At 36.7% G+C, this 20,986-nt stretch overlaps 1 pseudogene; it reads right to left on the minus strand.

Moving 5' to 3' along the window:
* Positions 1-4,272: 4,272 nt before the first annotated feature.
* LOC116894519 lies at positions 4,273-5,220 on the minus strand (annotated as a pseudogene).
* Positions 5,221-20,986: the final 15,766 nt, after the last annotated feature.

Below are 20,986 nucleotides of genomic sequence, written 5' to 3' on the forward strand. Positions count from 1 at the left end.
ACTATGTATGTAAACAGCTGCTGTGTGGACTCCAGTTTTTACCTATTATAAGTGAGGCTTCTTTGACCTTTCTAAGAAATCAGATTCTAATGCAGTGTGCATACATTTTGATGGCATAGTTTTAAGAAAGAATCACTGGATTTTTTAAGTTTTTTTAAAATATGTTTTACTAGTTTAAAACTTCAATCATATGTACAATTAGGTTTAATCATGTTACTCCCCTTTTCACATATGTGTTTTACAATAGATTTCCCTTCCTATTTCACATATTTTTGTTGTTGTTTCTTTTTCTTAAATCCCACCCACCAAGTCCAATTAGTGCTGCTTATATGCTCATGGGTGGGGTCAATTAGTATATCTTGACAGTGTATCAGTTAGTGAGTCTCCTGTTCTCAGCACCCGTACCCTGCCAAGAGTTTCATATATAGGAGTAACTCCTCCCCTAACCATGCTGGAATATGCCAGTGGAAATTGGAATAGGTTTGCATAGGCGTTGTGTGTATAGCCATAGTCGCACATATGGCAGCAGACATGTCATAAGAAGACAACGTTTTAAAGCCTTCCTCCATATCTTCTAGTTCGTAACCTTCTTTCTGTTTCTTATATGACATATCCCCTGCACCTGGAGGGAAGGGTGTCTATAGCTGTGGACTTAAAATCATTCATTCTCAGTGTTTGAGTTATGTTTGCATTAACTAGTGCCTACTACAAAAGAAGCTTCTCTGACAAAAGTTGAGTGTAGCACAACTCTGTGAATATAAATATACACATTTAAAAGACTCGTTGGCCAAATGAACCTTTAGCAAAACATTTGAGGATGATTATCATATAGGATATATGATCTCCCAAGCCTTGTGGATTTGACCAGATAGATTTACAAGACCAGGCATGAATTTGTTCTTGAGAAACAGGTGACAGATTTAATAATAAATCATCTTATTAGTCTAGTAATAGCCATGCTAATACTCTACCACTAGGCACAACTTGTTTAGGTAGGTCATTATTGTAGCATTCAGGGACTGGTGCTGAATAAGACCATATGAAGTAGGGGTTTGTTGATGTGAAGAGACATCATGACCATGGAAACTCTTATAAAGAAAAGCCTTTACATGAGTTGGCTTACAGATCAGAGTTTTAGCCCATTATCATCACGGGAGAAAGCATAGTGCCTAAAAATAGACTTAGTGATGGGCAAGTTCTACATCCAGAAGGCAGGCAGGAGGAAGGAAGATTGACACATACTAGCCAGATTTGAGTTCTGAAACTTGAAAGTATGCCCTCAGTGATCAAAGGCCATACTTCCTTATAGTGCAACTTCTTATTACCAAGTATTCAAACACATGAGTATATTGGGATCATTTTTCTTTAAATAACCACATTCAAGTCACTACCCCCATAAGCTTGTAATCATAAAATAATGCATAAATACATTTCAGCTCAACTTCAAAAGTCTCAATAGTCTATTTAAAAGTCCAAAGTTCTAAGTATCTTCTGAAATTTATGTACTTTCCTTTTTTTAAATTGGATAATCTTTCATTTATTTACATTTCAAATGTTATCCCCTTTCCAGGTTTCCCATCTGTAAACCCTTTATCCCATCTCCCCTCCCTCTCCTTATATGAGGGTGTTCCCCCTTTCCAACTCCTCACCCTGGCATTCTCCTACACTGGGGCATAGAGTCTTGGCAGGACCAAGGCCTTCTCATCCCACTGGTGCCCAACAAGGCCATGCTCTGCTACATATGCAGCTGGAGCCATGGGTCTGCCCATGTGTACTCTTTGGATGGTGGTTTAGTCCCTGGGAGCTCTGGTTGATTGGTATTGTTGTTCTTATAGCTCATTTAGTACTTTCTCTAACTCCTCCAATGGGGAACCTGTTCTCTGTTCAATGGTTGGATGCAAGCCTCTGCCTTTTTATTTGTCATGCTCTGGCAGAGCCTCTTAGGAGACAACTATATCAGGCTATAAGTATGCACTTCTCGGCATCAGCAGTATTGTCTGGATTTGATGGCTGTATGTATATGGGTTGAATACCCAGGTTGGGCAGTCGCTGGACGGCATTCCCTTTGGTCTCTGCTCCAAACTTTGTCTCTGTGTTTCTTCCTATGAATATTTTTGTTTCCCCTTCTAAGAAGCATCTGCATTTTGGTCATCCTTCTTCTTCCGCTGCATATAGTATGCGCATTATATCTTGGGAAATCTAAGCTTTTTGCTTTTTGTCTACTCCTTGATTTTAGTGGTGCTGTTTCAACTTACTCTCCATTTCTTTAATGTTAGCTACTAGTTTCCTGTATATTGCTTTTACTATGTTTAGGTATGAGCCTTGAGTTCCTCATCTTTCCAAGACTTTTAACACTAAGGGGTATTGAATTTTGTCTAATGCTTTCTCAGAATTTAATGAGGTAATCATGTGGGTTTTTTTTTTTTGAGTTTGTTTATATAGTGGATAATGTTGATAGATTTCCTTATATTGAACCATCCCTTCATCCCTAGGATGAAGCCTACTTGATTATTGATGGTGCTCACTTTGATGTGTTCTTGGATTTGGAGAATTTTATTGAGTATTATTGCATCAATATTCATAAAGGTAATTATTTTGAAGTTCCCTTTCTTTGTTGGGACTTTGTGTGGTTTATAAGTGGAATTGGCTAGTGTTCCTTCTACTTCTATTTTGTGTAATCATTTTCACAGTATTATTATTAGGTCTTCAATGAAGTTCTGATAGAATTCTCTACTAAACTCATCTGGTCCTGGGCTTTTTTTGGTTGGGAGACTTTTAATGACTGTGACACTCTATCAAATCAAAATTAAAAGGCAGATCACATACTTCCAATATATAATGGCACAGGGTATACACTTTTCCAAAGGGTAGGAAAAGGAGAATAGTGAGGAAATACTTGGAGTAAAGCAATACTTAAAAGAAGCTGGGCAAACTCCAAATTCTTCACTTCCATATCTGATTGTCTGGTGTCAAAACACTCTTTAGATATCTACCTCCTTTCCCAAACCTAACCAAAGGCATCCTCCATAACTAGCCTATGATAATATACCTGAATATTATCTAGCTGTTGTTTAACAAAGCTAGTTAAACGATTAAATGCTCAAAGGCCAAAAGATATAAGCAAGAGAAGGCCTACTAGGGGGCCCAACAGAGAGGGAAGCAGTATGGACAACCAAGGGGAGGTGGAGAACCAGTTTTGATACCAGCTTTCAGCTTTTTCTCTTTCTTGTTGAAAGCTTTTCCTTTTGTAGAAGCCTTGTCTAAGCCTTCTCTGACCTTTTTCATGTTCTCTTTAACCATATTCTAACAAACAGGAAGTATCCAAACACTGCCTTTCTCTTACAAACCAGAACTCAGTGTGATTGCTCAAAGTTGGGAAATTAAAGGTAAAAATCCAATCAGAAAGAAATACACTTGTTAGCATGTATGGTTTATGCAAAGGAGGGCCAGACAATTGTTCTTTCTGATTAACCTCTGACTCTTAAAGATAGTGTGGGTCAAAATTGAAATAGTCAGATATATTAAAACTCTGCTCCATTTTGGATAGATGTGGAAGTTTAAAAGTTGAGGCAGGAGGGGGTGAGTGGATGGGGGAGCACCATCATGAAAGCAGGGGTTGGGGGATGGGACAGGGGTTTTCTGGAGGGGAAACAGGGAAAGGGGACAACATTTGAAATGTAAATAAAGAAAATGTCCAATGAAAGAAAAGAAAAAAGAAAAAGAAATGTACATGTGTCAAGCTGACAATAAGTAAATGACATCCTCATTTCATTGTCCAAATGAGTTTATAGGAGGTTGAATTGAGTGATAAAGACCAACTTTGAATCCAGATAAAATTGTCCTATAGGCTGGTGTAGTCTTAATATAAAGTGTCAAAGAAAAGGACCTGAGTACCAAAATTCACATCTTTGTGTTTGACTAGGAACTCAGTATTACCACAAATCTTATGTTTCTCTCCACAAATCCATCTCTCCCACTGTTTCTACCTTACCATGAAGAGCGGAACTTCCAGACAGGGGTGGTAGTGGTGAAAGAAACCTTTCCCTCTTTGAGTTGGTTCTTTAGGTAATTTGTCAGGGGAACAAGAAAGATACATAATACATCTATCAAATGTTTTCTCACAAAATTACTACTGATCATTCCATATAATGAAAGTTAGTTATATTAGCTTAATTTTTCAAACTGTAGTTTTAGCATTGTAGAACAGATAAAATATATGATAATATATAAGAAAAGAAAGATGCCCACCACTCACATCATATTTGGAGGAAGCTATCTCTTACCCAAGCAGGGTAAAATCAGACTGAAAGTAGACTTCATATTGGTGATGAGAACAAAGGGACAAAATCCAGGAAAGAATATTTCTAGAAATGTAAATATATTTACTCCCCATATCACTTGATAGTTTAAGCAGGTCCTGATGATGGCCACAATGGATGAGAATGAGTAAGAGACGACAAATGTGAACAGCAGGATGAGGATAGTTTGTGTGGCTTTGTCTTCTGGTGAAACTTTCACAAAGTGCTGAGCACTGTGGATATGCTTGACATGTCTTTTATGTTTGTAGAGAATAGTCACCATGGAGACACTTGAGCAGGCCATGAGACCTAGACACAAGGCATCAGAGAAGCACACTAAAGACTATATACAGTGTAGTTACCACACTGCCAGAAGCAAACAATGAGCAGTATCCATAACTCAGCCTGTAAGTTGAATTTTTTTGTAATTGGGCCTGATACTCTTAATGGAGTCATAATGTTTAGAAGCAGTTACAAGCCAACTAACTGAGCAGGAGGGGCCAATGTACTTGGTGGCTCTGTATTTAACCTTCATCCACCTGGAGTTACTGGGGTTGATTGTGATTGCTTGGAAACAACTCAGTAGGCACATGGCATAAAGGGACATCCCCCTTGTTATTCGGGAAATATACACTATTAATTTACATCCCATGTCATCTAAGAAATTCTTAAAGCCAAAATATGTCATTGTCTGTGGAAAGCCTCTTAAAATGATAGTCAAGCAGTTGGCAAAAGTCAAGTGCTCTATAATTAGGTCTTTGGGCGGTAAATGCTTTTCTGTAAATATCAAAATAATATAATAAAATAGTATGGAGGAATTGCCAAACATTCCCACTATAATCTGGCAGAAGAGAAAGGTTTCTATTGCAAAGCTTCCAGGATCCATTTTCAATCCTATTAAAAAAAAAAAAAGAAAATACATTTATTTTGGTCCAAAGTCGCTGAACATGCATTATGAATATGCATTATTTCGTGAAGTAAACATAAATAAAGCATTCATCACTACAGTGTATTTAAATAGTTCTCTCTCTGCAAAAAAGTGTTTAAAACAGTTTTGTTTATAAATTAGATAATCTCTATTATTTTAATATTATGAGAAAATTGTATATGTTTACTCAAGTTTAATATATTCTCTGGACATTGTAGTAGGCATCTTTAATTTTAGGAGTCAAGAGACAAAGACATATGTATTTATTCATTTCTTGGTACACTTGTCTATGGTAGCAATTCCAAAAATGTTAGGGATATATACAGATAAGCATATTATAAAAATATAAAAAGATTAATGTGTACTTTTTTTTGAATAAACTTAATGTTTTGCAGTGAATTTTCAAAGATGGAGCATTTCAGCATGACAGTATTTGCAAAATTCCATGAAACATTTCAAAATTCATCAAGAAAAATGACAGAAATATTTGAAATGTATAGTTAGAATGAGTGAAGATAAAAACGAATACTTTATTTTAAGATTTATCCTGCTTTTACTTTAGTGTACATTTAGGAACTTGCATATGAGTTCGATTGCCAGCAGAAGCCAAAGGCTTGTCATCTCCTACAGTGGGATTAACAGATACCACTAGGAACTAGGAAATGAACGCGGACATTACTCATCTCTCTACCCTAAAAAATATTTAAAACTAAATTTGGAAAAAGCTAAAATATAAAATAAGTTGAAATGGGTTCACAACTAGGATAAATTTCCTACAAAGAATTAAGAAATGTCCAAAATGTGTGCAGAAAAAGACTCAAAGTTGCCAATAGTTAAGGGACTACAATGAAGGGATGGAAGTGAAAACCTCAATGAGAGATCATCACATACTGAATAAAAGAAATGTTAGTTAAAATAAATTACCATAAGTAAAAACAAGAGTTAAATCACCTTAGTCTATGGAGGACAACAACCCTAGTGCAGACTCCATTGGGAAGTAAAATATTGTAGAAGTATAAAAATTTGTATTGTTTATCTTCAACATAATATCATGTTACTATGTCAAGTATATGATAAGTCATCAACTCTTGTTTATCATAATAACAAAGGCTGTACAAGGAATCTGGCACATAAGAGTATATAAAGCCACACAGAAAATAACCAGTATTGAGTAAGAAGGATAAAGGTATCCCAAATGCCGTGCTGAGCCAAAGCAATTCTCAGGAAGAATGTCAGCAAAATACAATCATTTTTTTTCTTAAATGATTAGGAAACATAGTGTCAGACTTTTTGATCCTAAAAGAGTCTGTGTACAATGTATATCCACATACACAATGGAATTATATTTATATACACCCCCCATTGGGCACAAATATTAATGTTAAATTACTCTCAAACTGGGCTGGGGATTTAGCTCAGTGGTAGAGTGCTTACCTAGGAAGCGCAAGGCCCTGGGTTCGGTCCCCAGCTCCGAAAAAAAGAACCAAAAAAAAAAAAATTACTCTCAAACTAAAATGCTAAAACTCTCAGAGGAAAATGTTAGAAATGCAAGGTCTAGAGGCAACCATACAACGACAACACAGGAAATGCAGCAATAATTAACTAGTGGAACTGCATGAAAATAAAAGATTTTTGCACATTAAAGGAAAGTATCAGCCAAGTGGAGATATAATCTACTGAATGGGAGAAAGTCTTTGACTTCTGTATTTCACTCAGGAGCTTAAAACCTACTTGCATAAAGGCAAATACAAATAAAACAATTTCTTTATAAACTTTCCAGCAAACAAGTGGTTAAGAAAATGGTCATGAATTTCTTTAAAACAAGGCACCAGTGGGCAATAAATTGTTCCTGAAAGTATTCAACATTTTACCTATCAAGTAAATGCAAATTAAAAATTCTTTGGGATGCATTACACCCCTTAGAATGATTAATATCAACAGAATAGACCACAAGAAATGTAGATTATGGTGTGGGAAAAAGGAATCTTCATTCTATAATTGGAGGAAGTTAACTACTTTGTTCATTATAGAAATAAATATGAAGATTTCTCAGGAAAATAAAAAAGGATTACAGTATTACACAGCCATATAATATCTGGGCATAGACCAAAAGGACTGTATGTTCTGTCACAGAGACACTGCACATCCATGTTAAGTGCATAATTTAGAGCAGGAGAGAAATGATGGTCATCAGCAGATATTCAAAGTGTCATATAAATCCAGAGCAGATTTGTGAATCTGTAAAAGAAAATATAATTATGAAACTTTCAGGAATTAGATGAAGTTACAATGATTTTAGCAAGGTGACATAGACTTGGGAAAATAAAGCAGAACATTCTGTCCCAAACACTGATGTGAATCACTGTCTCTGTATGTAAATGTGGAGAAGTGGTTTTTAGAAAATAAATCCAAAAGGAAATCCTAGAATGAAAAAAAAGACTTGTTGAGAATGAAAGGCAGGAAGATGGAACAATTATGTCATTAATAATGCAAAAAAAATATATATATATATATATATATATATATAGAGAGAGAGAGAAGAGAGAAAGAGAGAGTGCATGTATGTGTATGAGAAAAAGGAGGAATGGAAAAGTTTGAGAAGAGAATGAAAAATAAACTTACTGCCAAACATAATGACATCTAATACTTAATACTATGTATGCTAATTAAAAAAAGGCAAGCCAAACTAGAAAAAAATGGATTATGTTATGTAGTAAATTTGCTATTTAATAATGATAGTTTTCATAGTCAATGAAATGTGAACAACATCCGCTCTATTCTTAAAGTTCTTGGAACATTCTTGTTTTATTTGTCTTCTATAAGAACTCTATTACACTTGAAGCACTGGGAATCGAACCCAGAGTTTCATGAATGAAAGATGAAACTCTTCCATTGAGGTATAATCCTACCCTTTTTATATGAACATTATCAGTATGACAATTTGCAAAAGAATGATATTTGTAATCCATATTTTTTGGTAATACAGTGGAGTGTTGTCATTTTGTGCATGGAAAAGACTTGTTTGGGTTCCTAGATTTTTCCTTGCAGTTTTCCTTGTCAGAAATGTTTATTTAACTTTGCTTTATAGAATGTGGTTTAAATTGTAATAATTTCTCCCTAAAAGCAATGTATTTGTTGCAATCTATTTCTTATGCCTTATTAATTACTTTGTTATTACAAGCATCTTTCAGAATGATGTTCTCATGGTGTAGGTGACCTATGAAAAAAGAACAGTTTTTTCTTATGAAAGAAGAATTGCTCTTTTATCCACCATTTTTTACTCCTTAGTATGAGTAAAAAATTAAAATCAGATTCTTAAAGAAGTACCTCCTTCATCATATCCACAACAGAATCATTCACAGGAACTGAATGTTGTAATCATTCCACATGTCCATTATCAGCAGCAGCAGCAGCAGCAGCAGCAACAACAACAACAACAACAACAAACAAACAAACAAATATGTGAATAAAAAGTGCTGTACACAAACAATGATATTATAACTATCCTTTAAAAAGAAACTAAACACATTCCAAAACATGGTTGTGACTAGAAACACTGAGTTAAGTGCCATGACCAGTTATGTTGCTATATAATTCTTACTACATTGATTCAATACAAACCCACAGAAACTACAATAATAATGGCCAGCAATACAAACGGGCTTTATATCTAGTCTCATGAGCAGGGTTCATTCCATGGTCCCACATTATGGAAGGAGAGACACAGCTCCCAAAACACATTTACTAACCTCTATACATGTATACTATCTTAGCAGCATTTGCCCGCACTAAAAATAAATGAATTGTGTAATGCAAACTAAAATAAAGCATTAAAGTGATGATTTACATGGCTGTAAGAAGGTGACTTCCAGGAACAGAGTCTTGGGTTTGTGATGAAAATGTCTTACAACTCAGTTCATGACTGAATTGTATACGCACAATGGTTAGCAGTATGACATTAGTTTTAATCTTAAATGTAAGGGGATTATGGTTAATATATGAAAAAGTTTAGATTATATTATATGGTACAGAGCCATAGTGAATGCAGTCAAGTAAAGTCAAAACTGACATGGGCTCATAGGTTAGTGATATCAAACTTAGGGTCACATGATGAATTTGTAGTTTTGTCTACAAGAAAGAATTTGAAGTTTATTAAAATGGGAGAAAAATGTGATAGAAATTTGTTTTTGTTTGGGTTTCTCTTTGAAACAGAAACCCCAGACATCAACCATATGTATGATATCTTCTGAAACTCTGCACATTGGCCATGAAAATAGGAATAGAAAAACCCATGCATACCTATGTCTGTTTTCCAGAAGTGGAGAGGCCTAAGTGGACAGGCTTCACATGCCAAGACCAGTGCATATGTTTGTCCTTGCAGATAACACATGAGCTGGAATTATATTAAAAACAATTTTAGGATGTATTTACTGAAACATTGGAATAATCATAGAAATATCTGTCATATTTCTGCCTATCTGAAGTACCAAGAAATAAACCATATTCCTAACATGATAAATGTAGGTAATTCAACTTATGAATTAATCTTGATGCTTCCAGAAAGTTCAATTGTCCTTAAAAAAAAAACCTTCATAATTCTAAAATTGATAAGATAATTTCGTTTACTAGAATTAATATTCTCTTCTACCCATTATTTGATTCCTGCTCTGTAGAAACACACACACACACACACACACACACACACACACACACACACACACACGCACACAATGTAGAGATTTTGAGAAATATAAAAACTGGTGAGTAGGAGGAAGGAAAGGAATAAAAATGCTTTAAGATATTAGGTTAAGATTTTCCAGTCATTGCAAAGTCCTATGTGTGAACCCCTTTGTCATCAGTAAAGAAAAATGAAAAATCCAATTAAATCTTTCTTTGAAAATCTAAAATTTAGGAGGAGACATGCAAAAAAATAGAACGAGGTAAAAGAGACAAATACAGAGAGAAGAGAAAGAGAAAAGGTTAAGTAAAGAAAGAAGAAAATGAGGGGATATCTGTGATAAGAGAGACTCAGTAGCAGCGTAGGGGAAAACAGGGTTTCACATAATATAGGGAGCATTGGAGACAGTCTACTCAGCACCAAGTTGTAAATACTCCAATTTTATCCAAAAGCCTATTCATGTTCCAATACCAAAACCAAACCACAGTCCCTTTTTCCTACTATGTGTGCCTTAAGTTCTTTTTCTCTTTGTTCCTTCATCCTTTCTTCCTTCCTTTATCTTTCTTCTCCTTCCTTTCTTCCCTCCTTCCTTCCTTCTTGCTTCCCTTTCTTTCCTCATTTGCTTCCTTCCTTGTTCCCCTCTTTCCCCCTTTATTTCAGTAGAGCTGATGTAATTTTTAATATAGATTTTAACTACAACTAAAATTAAGAATAACTTGTGAAGAAAGTAAGATGCTTCCAGGAACACAAGCATGACTTCTCCAAAACCCTGCTTCATAATGTCTTCAGTTCTTAATACTCTTGTGCACTGGTCACTCACCTCAATGTTGGATGACACCATTGTAGTGGCTGTCACCATGAGAAGAGAGTCAGCTGAAGCTGTGGTGAGACACTCTCCCTCACTTAAAGGTTCATGATCTCCTGGTATTCTTTCCCAGAAGACATTTTAAATTTTGCTCTAGAACCATGTTGACAGCATGCCCACAGGAGTCTGAGGTAACTTTTAAACACTTTGGTTCTGAGTCCCTGTCAGAAAACAAAACAAATAGTAGCATAAATTACAGGAGCAACTCCAAGGAAGCAATTGGAAATCAGAATAGGAACTTTTCTCTCAGCCTTGGAAACACAAAGAGAATGGCATAGAGGCATGCAGAAGGCACAGGGATTCATTGCTATGAAAGAATAATTTCATGACTTTGCCTGCAGAGGGTCCTTCCTGTCGCCCAGCATCTTAGACAGTTTCAACATCTCAAATGTGTTTAGTCCCAAAGATACTCAGGACAAATGGCTACCTGTGGTGCCTTTTAACATATCATAGCAGATTCTGGTTGCCAGCCTCTCATAGCATTTACAAACAACCTCTTACAGAGTTTGGTTCCTTTCTTTTTTTAAAAAAAAAATTTTATTAGATTTATTTCTTTACTTTCATTTCAAAGGTTATTCCCCTTCCCAGATTCCCCATTCCCTCCCCTAACCCTTCCCCATATGGGTATTCCCCTTATACATCTCCCTTATTACCCCCCCATATTCCCATGCACTGGGGTCCAACCTTGGCAGGACCAAGGGGTTTCTCTTCCCCTGGTGCCCCAACAAGGCTATTCTCTGCTACATATGCAGTTGGAGCCCTGGGTCAGTCCATGCATAGCCTTTCAGTACTGGTTTAGTCCCTGGAAGCTCTGGTTGGTTGCAAGCTCCTTCAACTCTTTCAATACTTCCTCTAATTCTCCCCAAGGGGGTCCTGTTCTCAGTTCGGTGGTTTGCTGCTTGCATTGACCTCTGTATTGGACAAGCTCTGGATGTGTCTCTCAGGAGAGATCTATATCCGTTCCCTTTCAGCATGCATTTTCTAGCTTCATCAATCTTACCTAGTTTTGTTGGCTGTATATGTATGGGCCACATGTGGGTCAGGCTCTGAATGGACATTCCTTGAGTAGTTGCTGTAAACTTTGCTTCCATATCCCCTCCTATGGATATTTTTCCCCCTTTTAAGAAGGAGTGGGAGTATTTGCATTTTGGTCATCCTTCCTGAGATTCTTGTGGTCTGTGGATTGCATCTTGGGTAATTTGAGCTTTTCAGCTATTATCCACCTATCAATGAGTGTATACCATGTGTGTTCTGTGATTGAGTTACCTCACTCAGGATGATATTTTCTAGTTCATTCCATTTGACTATGCTACGCCTGCCATCTAAGTTAAAACATCTTCCCTTCATTTCCCCTAACTCCTTTATCCTTTAAAACCCAGATATGTCAGCCTCGAGCTGTTGGGCTTGTTTCTTCTCAGGGTCTTCCTTGTCTTCTTGGTTCTTCTCATGTACTTCTTTCTTTAGCACTGTTTTCTCTGACTTCTTCTGTTCCGCTCCTCACCTCTCTCCTCTCATGGCCTGGCTCTGTGTACTGACCTTGCCTAATATACTACAATTTCTCAGTACTCTTGATGCTTCCAAATGCTTCTGAATGTTCTCTCCTTCATATTTTCACATTTACAGGAAAAAAACAAAACAAAACAAAAACTTTCTTGTCAATGAGACCTTGGTATGGTCATGTCCACATTTTCATTAAAATATGTCTAATTAAGAGCTTGAAGGAGCTCGAGACCACTTATGGACAACAATGCCAAGCAACCAGAGCTTCCAGGGACTAAGCCACTACCTAAAGACTATACATGGACTGACCCTGGACTCTGACCTCATAGGTAGCAATGAATATTCTAGTAAGATCACCAGTGGAAGGAGAAGCCCTTGGTCCTGCTAAGACTGAACCCCCAGTGAACGTGATTGTTGGGGGGAGGGCAGCAATGGGGGGAGGGTGGGGAGGGGAACACCCATAAGGAAGGGGAGGGGGGAGGGGGATGTTTGCCCGGAAACCGGGAAAGGGAATAACACGCGAAATGTAAATAAGAAATACTCAAGTTAATAATAAAAAAAATATGTCTAATTATTAATGCATCACATTCTTCAGGTTAAGGTTTGAAATGATTAATCCATGTTGTGTGTGTTTCCCTTTTTGTTGACATTTATGTTTTAGAGAAATACATTGTATGTGTATAAAACAATTCATACACATTGGGTATAAAGTTGAATAAATCATCTGTGTTAGCTATCATGAAGAGGGCTGATGTGAGCTTAGCTTTAATTGAATGCAGGTATTCATAGGAATGCATGCCAAAGCTTCAGATTTCATGAAGCATCATTATATATGGAGGTTTGTCTTTCTTAATATAATTATAGAAGGTTTAATATGATTACAACTCTAGCATTGATTCCAGTAGCAATATGAGAGGTTTGCCTTTTGATAGGTCTTTGTAAATTTAATGTTGGGAGAATTATAAATTGTTTTTAAATAAATAGTGTGAAAATTAACAAAAGTATGTTTTTGTATGTTCCTAAACTGTGAAGAAACTGATATTTTCCTTATGATTTTAGGAAAATGTATTTTCCTAAAAATAACTAGCTTGAAGATAGATAGTATAATCAGGAGACAAGAACAATTGTTGCTTTTTCAGGGGACTCAATTCAGTGTTCAGAACCAATTTGGTAGATAACAGCCATGCAAGATAAACCTGACCTCTCCTCTGACCTGTATCATACATGTGGTATAGGTACATACCTATATATTGGCAACATATTCAAACACATAAAAGTAAATATTTTAAAAATGCTAACTACCTTTTAACTAGACAGCTTCATCTTTTATGTTCCATCATTAATTACATTCAGGATCCTACAAATTTGAGGTGTATAAAAGAGAAATTTCTTCTTCCTCTGCTATTTATGTATATGGAATATGAGTATGCCTAAAACTTTATTTTCCTAATCACTGAAGAAATCCTCCTTTGAGAAAACTTTATATGGATTCTTTTGCAGAAATAAAAAAAAATGAACTTTCTTGTCAATTTCTCTCATTGCTATAAAAAGAATTTTATATTCACTGGAAATTTTCCTTTAAATGGATTATAATTATTTAATTAGTTAAACAAACTTAATAATTGTGTAAATGATTGGTTCTGTACTTAGGGGGCAAAGCCCAGGGTCTTTTAATGGGCATAACTGGAAAGAGAAAAGTAACAGAAAATATAGTTTATAGCCTTAAAAATGGGAACCATCATGAGGAAGATCTGGCTACAAAATGAATCATAATTGCACAGGATGCAGATAATGGGGCATTTCCCCTAGCAGGAAGTAGCCTCCACGTGCAGTGAGTTGCTGACATATGTCTGGTGTGCAGCCTGAAAACACAATTGTTTGTCCTGTGAGGAATAATAGGTAAGTTTTTCCCTGACTTCCGAGCTCCCAGTCTCTGTTGGAGAACTACTCAGAGAAGTCAGGGACCAAGTGTTAGGGGTCCACAGGCCCATGACAGGGCCAAGACTAGGGGCTCCCAAACTCCCAGACACCTACCCATTTTGAGCCCTGAGGAGTTGGGAGCATAGGCCAGGGCCTGTGGCCTGGGAATGACATTTAGCCCAGGGCCTGGACAAAGGGGAGCTCTGGCTTATCTCAGCCATAATTGTCCTGAGCTTGCTAAGATTGTGGCTGGAATTTTTTTTTTCATCTTTATTAACTTGGGTATTTCTTATTTACATTTCGATTGTTATTCCCTTTCCCGATTTCAGTGCCAAAATCCCCCTAGCCCCTCCCCCTCCCCTTCTCTATGGATGTTCCTCTCCCCATCCAAGCCCCATTACCGCCTTCCCCCTAACAATCACTTTCACTGGGGGTTCAGTCTTGGCAAGACCAAGGGCTACCCTTCCACTGGTGTTCTTACTAGAATATTCATTGCCACCTATGAGGTTGGAGCCCAGGGTCAGTGAGAGAGGCTTAAGCTGCAGCTTGGTAGTGGAATGCCTTCTCCATGGCTTCCCATGGTGGATCTTGATGAAAGAGACAGTCCATGGTTCTAAACGGTTTATTGACTGCTTATGGTGGAAAATGGATGCATGCTTTCTTCTCAGGGTCTGGTTTGAGATTAAATTCCTTTTGCAGGGAATAATGTCTGCGAAGGGAAGCTTATTGAGACCCTCAAGTCCTCTAGGTACCTCATTAGCATGGAGAAGTCTGTGCTGGGCCTATGTTATAGGTCATGTTTCCTTATGTGGCATGTGATTTTTTAACCAGAAATCTGAAATTAATTTTGTTAAAAGTGAGTTCTTGCCACATATTGGTTAACCAATTTATTGATGAAAATATTTAATTTCAGTCAGGGGTTTCTGCCACACTCTTCATCATTCAGTTGTGGATAAAAGGAACTGTTATTATATTATTATAAAATTATAATATTACAATAAAATAATAATGTAATAACTATTATTATAATAAGCCTTCATCAGCATTAAAGCTGGGCAGATATCAACCCTCTATGTTATTAGAATCTATTCTCCATCAATAACCCCACGGTATACTTTGCCATGTTTCATCTGGGCAGCTCTTAACTCTAATTGAATAGCCCTCATAGCTATGTTTTCCCAATCCACTTACCCCATGGTGACTTCCTTCTCCTTCCACCTTCTTCTCTCCCTCGTAGTTTCTCTCAGACCCCAAGCTTGGAAACCCCAAATGCCACTCTGAGTAGCCCGACTGTTGCCTTGAAGTGTGGGACTTCAATGGAAGAACTAATGGAAGCGCATGAGAGCTAACTTAAAAATGGGTATCACACTGGGATGATCAAGCAAACCCTGTAAACATGGAATTTTATGGGAGAACCAATTACAACTTATCCTAGTACATTACACAGAAGATCAAATTAACTTATATAAAGAGGAAGGGAAATGTGGGATATTTATCCATAGAGATATTAATCTACAACTAGGGAGAAAGAAATGGTAACTGATACAAATATTTTCAAGAGTTCATAGATAAACACTTGGGAGATGAAGGCAGGGGCATATAGTTCCTTTTGAGTTTGAGGCCAACTGAGTCTAAAGAAAAGATCCAGTTTAGCCCAGGATACACAGAGAAACCCATTCTCAATAAGTAATGAAAATTGTTTTAAATTGTAATTATCAAAATGAAGGTGACTGTAAATTCGACGGTTATAATGTAATTACAAATCCTCTATGAGAGAGGTGAAAATAGAGCAAACATAAATAGAAAAGAGCTGCTGAATTGTATTAGTCTGTACTTTTTTTTTCTTTCTTTTCTTTTTTTTTATTAACTTGAGTATTTCTTATATACATTTCGAGTGTTATTCCCTTTCCCGGTTTCCCGGCAAACATCCACTCCCCCCTCCCCTTGTTTATGGGTGTTCCCCTCCCCATCCTCCCCCCATTGCCACCCTCCCCCCAACAATCTAGTTCACTAGGGATTCAGTCTTAGCAGAACCCAGGGCTTCCCCTTCCACTGGTGCTCTTACTAGGATATTCATTGCTACCTATGAGGTCAGAGTCCAGGGTCAGTCCATGTATAGTCTTTAGGTAGTGGCTTAGTCCCTGGAAGCTCTGGTTGCTTGGCATTGTTGTACATATGGTGTCTCGAGCCCCTTCAAGGTCTTCCAGTTCTTTCTCTGATTCCTTCAACAGGGGTCCTATTCTCAATTCAGTGGTTTGCTGTTGGCATACGCCTCTGTGTTTGCTGTATTCTGGCTGTGTCTCTCCGGAGAGATCTACATCCGGCTCCTGTCTTCCTGCACTTCTTTGCTTCATCCATCTTGTCTAATTGGATGGCTGTATATGCATGGGCCACATGTGGGGCAGGCTCTGAATGGGTGTTCCTTCTGTGTCTGTTTTATTCTTTGCCTCTCTATTCCCTGCCAAGGGTATTCTTGTTCCCTGTTTAAAGAAGGAGTGAAGCATTCACATTTTGATCATCCGCCTTGAGTTTCATATGTTCTAGGCATCTAGGGTAATTCAAGCATTTGGGCTAATAGCCACTTATCAATGAGTGCATACCATGTGTGTTTTTCTGTGATTGGGTTACCTCACTCAGGATGATATTTTCCAGTTCCGACCATTTGCCTATGAATTTCATAAAGTCATTGTTTTTGATAGCTGAATAATATTCCACTGTGCAGATGTACCACATTTTCTGTATCCATTCCTCTGTTGAAGGGCATCTGGGTTCTTTCCAGCTTCTGGCTATTATAAATAAGGCTGCGATGAACACAGTGGAGTACGTGTCTTTTTTATATGTTGGGGCATCTTTTGGGTATATGCCCAAGAGAGGTATAGCTGGATCCTCAGGCAGTTCAATGTCCAATTTTCTGAGGAACCTCCAGACTGATTACCAGAATGGTTGTACCAGTCTGCAATCCCACCAACAATGGAGGAGTGTTCCTCTTTCTCCGCATCCTCGCCAGCATCTGCTGTCATCTGAGTTTTTGATCTTAGCCATTCTCACTGGTGTGAGGTGAAATCTCAGGGTTGTTTTGATTTGCATTTCCCTTATGACAAAAGATGTTGAACATTTCTTTAGGTGTTTCTCAGCCATTCGGCATTCCTCAGCTGTGAATTCATTGTTTAGCTCTGAACCCCCATTTTTTTAATAGGGTTATTTGTCCCTGCGGTCCTAACTTCTTGAGTTCTTTTGTATATTTTGGATATAAGGCCTCTATCTGTTGTAGGATTGGTAAAGATCTTTTCCCAATCTGTTGGTTGCCTTTTTGTCCTAACCACAGTGTCCTTTGCCTTACAGAAGCTTTGTAGTTTTATGAGATCCCATTTGTCGATTCTTGATCTTAGAGCATAAGCCATTGGTGTTTTGTTCAGGAAATTTTTTCCAGTGCCCATGTGTTCCAGATGCTTCCCTAGTTTTTCTTCTATTAGTTTGAGGGTATCTGGTTTGATGTGGAGGTCCTTGATCCACTTGGACTTAAGCTTTGTACAGGGTGATAAGCATGGATCGATCTGCATTCTTCTACATGTTGACCTCCAGTTGAACCTGCACCATTTGCTGAAAATGCTATTCTTTTTTCCATTTGATGGCTTTGGCTCCTTTGTCAAAAATCAAGTGCCCATAGGTGTGTGGGTTCATTTCTGGGTCTTCAATTCTGTTCCATTGGTCTATCTGTCTGGCTCTGTACCAATACCATGCAGTTTTTATCACTATTGCTCTGTAATACTGCTTGAGTTCAGGGATAGTGATTCCCCCAGAAGGCCTTTTATTGTTTAGGATAGTTTTAGCTATCCTGGGTTTTTTGTTATTCCAGATGAATTTGCAAATTGTTCTGTCTAACCCTTTGAAGAATTGGATTGGTATTTTGATGGGGATTGCATTGAATCTGTAGATTGCTTTTGGTAAAATGGCCATTTTTACTATATTAATCCTGCCAATCCATGAGCATGGGAGATCTTTCCATCTTCTGAGGACTTCTTCAATTTCTTTCTTCAGTGTCTTGAAGTTCTTATTGTACAGATCTTTTACTTGCTTGGTTAAAGTCACACCGAGGTACTTTATATTATTTGGGTCTATTATGAAGGGTGTCGTTTCCCTAATTTCTTTCTCGGCTTGTTTCTCTTTTGTGTGGTATATGTGAATTTATGTCCTAATGATTAATTATGAATTTTAAAGTTGGGATGCCTGTGCCATTTTGACCTAAAAATATAAACATTTATTAGAAGATTGTTTTTATAGTCAAAAACCTTATGTACGAATGTCAAGTTGACAATATGTACTTGGGATTGTTAGCTTTCATTGTCCATATGATTATGCAGATATTCCAGTGAGGCTTAACTGAGGGCAGAAGAGCCAATTTGAATCTGGGCGATACCATCTCATTGCTGGTATTGAGGTTTAATAAATAGCCCTACACCCATAAATGAGAAGCAATAAACAATGCTTTGGAGCTAGAGAGCTGGCTCACTTTTTATTTTATTTTTTTATTTTTTTTCTAAGTGAATCAGTACTATTTATTTCATATAGCAAGTTCACACAATATAAATTCTGATGTCTTCTAATACTGGAAGCAGCAATCTTTGTAGTCGTAACCTAAAAAGTGACCTGGATATAAATGGAATTCAAGGCAGATGAGTTTGATATTTTCTCTGGCTCACTTTTTAAAAGCATGTGGTGATCTTACAAAGGAACTGACTATAGTTCCCAGAAAACACACAATGGTTCAGCACTTACATTAACTACATTTCCAGAGGATCTAATACATTCTTCTTGCCTCTGTGAGCAATGGGCATGCATGTTGTGTACATATATATAGCATGCACACAAACATACACAAAATTAAAGTTTTAAAATATTATCAATATGTTTTGGAGATGGAAGGGATTCTTGGTACTGAAGAGCACTAACTGCCCAAGTTTTATTTCCATCTCAATGGTGGCTCAAAACTATTATTTACTAATGTTTTAAATGGTACAATGCCCTGATATAAACTCTTCGTGTAATTTGCACAAACATGCATGCAAGAAAAATGACTATTGATTAAAAAAGTAAAAATGATGCTACCCATACAAACACACACAATATAGAACAAAACAAGCCTATACTTTTTTTCTGAGCCATTAGATAATGTCTGGTCTCCCTGTTATTTTTTTATTTTCACCTGTACTTTGACTATTAACATTTTGTATATTATAATTATATATATTCAAAAATTGCTCAAAAGTTAATAGTAAACTTTGCAAAAAATACCAAGATACAATAACTACTGATAATGCTACATAATATAGGAGTCAGATATAGAAATATTATATATTCAAAAAGTTGTGTTAACATTACACTGCATACAAAATCTTACGCCAATGTATAACAAAGACAGACTCAGAAAAATCAAGGTCACATGCTGTTTGTCAGACAAGGACATGTTCACATGAATGTAGGTGGAGTGAAAACAGTTATGGGCTAGAAGAAGACCAAGAGATGCAGACAAAAAACATGTTGAGGAATCATGAGGAGGGTAATAAATAGAGCACATGTGGCAATGAAGGGAATAGTATTATAAAGGATATATATAGAGCTTCAAGAAGGTGTTGAAGGAACTGATGAAGAAAAGTGGAAGTGGAGAGTCAAAAATAAATTTGTTTGAAAATGTCAGAATGAAATCTACTACTATGTATGTTAGTTAAAAATTTTAAAACACCAAAAAAGGATTATAGTTTTCTAGTAAATATTGCCATGGAATAATGACAGTTCTTATAGTCAGTGCAATCTTAGTAATTTATACACCATATTATACTACCATTGTCATTCTTGTGTTATTTGTCTTCTTCTATGGCATAAATTTACATTCCTTTTTGATTTATAGAATATATTTTAAATTCTAAAAATTTCATTCTTAAAAGAAATGCATCTTCTAAGTCAACTCTTATGCTTTATTAATTTTGTTACTATAATAAATACCTTTCTGGAAGAAGTTTCTATTTATTTTTTTTCTATTCTTTTTTTCAGAGCTGGAGACCGAACCCAGGGCCTTGTGCTTGCTAGGCAAGTGCTCTACCACTGAGCCAAATTCCCAACCCAGAAGTTTCTATTTATAAAGTACTTTTTCACATGGAAGAAAAATTGCTATTTCATCCACCAAATCCACTTCTTTGTATGATTAAAAAGTATTTAAAATCAGGGTCTTGAAGTGTCACTTAGTCACTTCCACAGCAGAACTTTCCAAAACAGCTGAAAGAATAAATCATTCCAAATGTCTATCAACAATTTCATGTATAAAACATGATACATACATAAAGAGGAATAGCATTTATCATTTGGAAAGAAGGTTGACACATGCTAAATGAAGAAAGGAAAGAAGAAAATGAGGTGGTATCAGTGGAAAGAGAGACAAAGTAGCAGCTTGCAAGAGGAACAGTGTTCACATGAGACAGTCTACTCTGCCCTGGGTTGAAAAGTAGCTGTGACTTCACACAAAACTCTATGCCAATTCTTACTTCCTGAACCATGTGTGTGTCCCTATTGCCTACCTTATCTAAGCCTTGAATTGTTTTCTTTCCTTATAATGTTCCTTCCTTCCTTCCTTCCTTCCTCCCTGTTTTCTTTCTTCTTCAATTTTCCCTCCCTTCTATCTTTCCTTCTTTTCAGCAGAAATATTGAGTAATAGTGATTGTTTGTTTCCTGTTATTTTGTTGTTTGTAATAGAATTAGGTTTGTGTGGCTATTTTCTTTTGGGTTTGTTGAGAAATGATTTCTTT

Source organism: Rattus rattus, chromosome 2 (genome assembly GCF_011064425.1).
Source record: "Rattus rattus isolate New Zealand chromosome 2, Rrattus_CSIRO_v1, whole genome shotgun sequence".
In the NCBI taxonomy this organism is placed as follows: domain Eukaryota; kingdom Metazoa; phylum Chordata; class Mammalia; order Rodentia; family Muridae; genus Rattus; species Rattus rattus.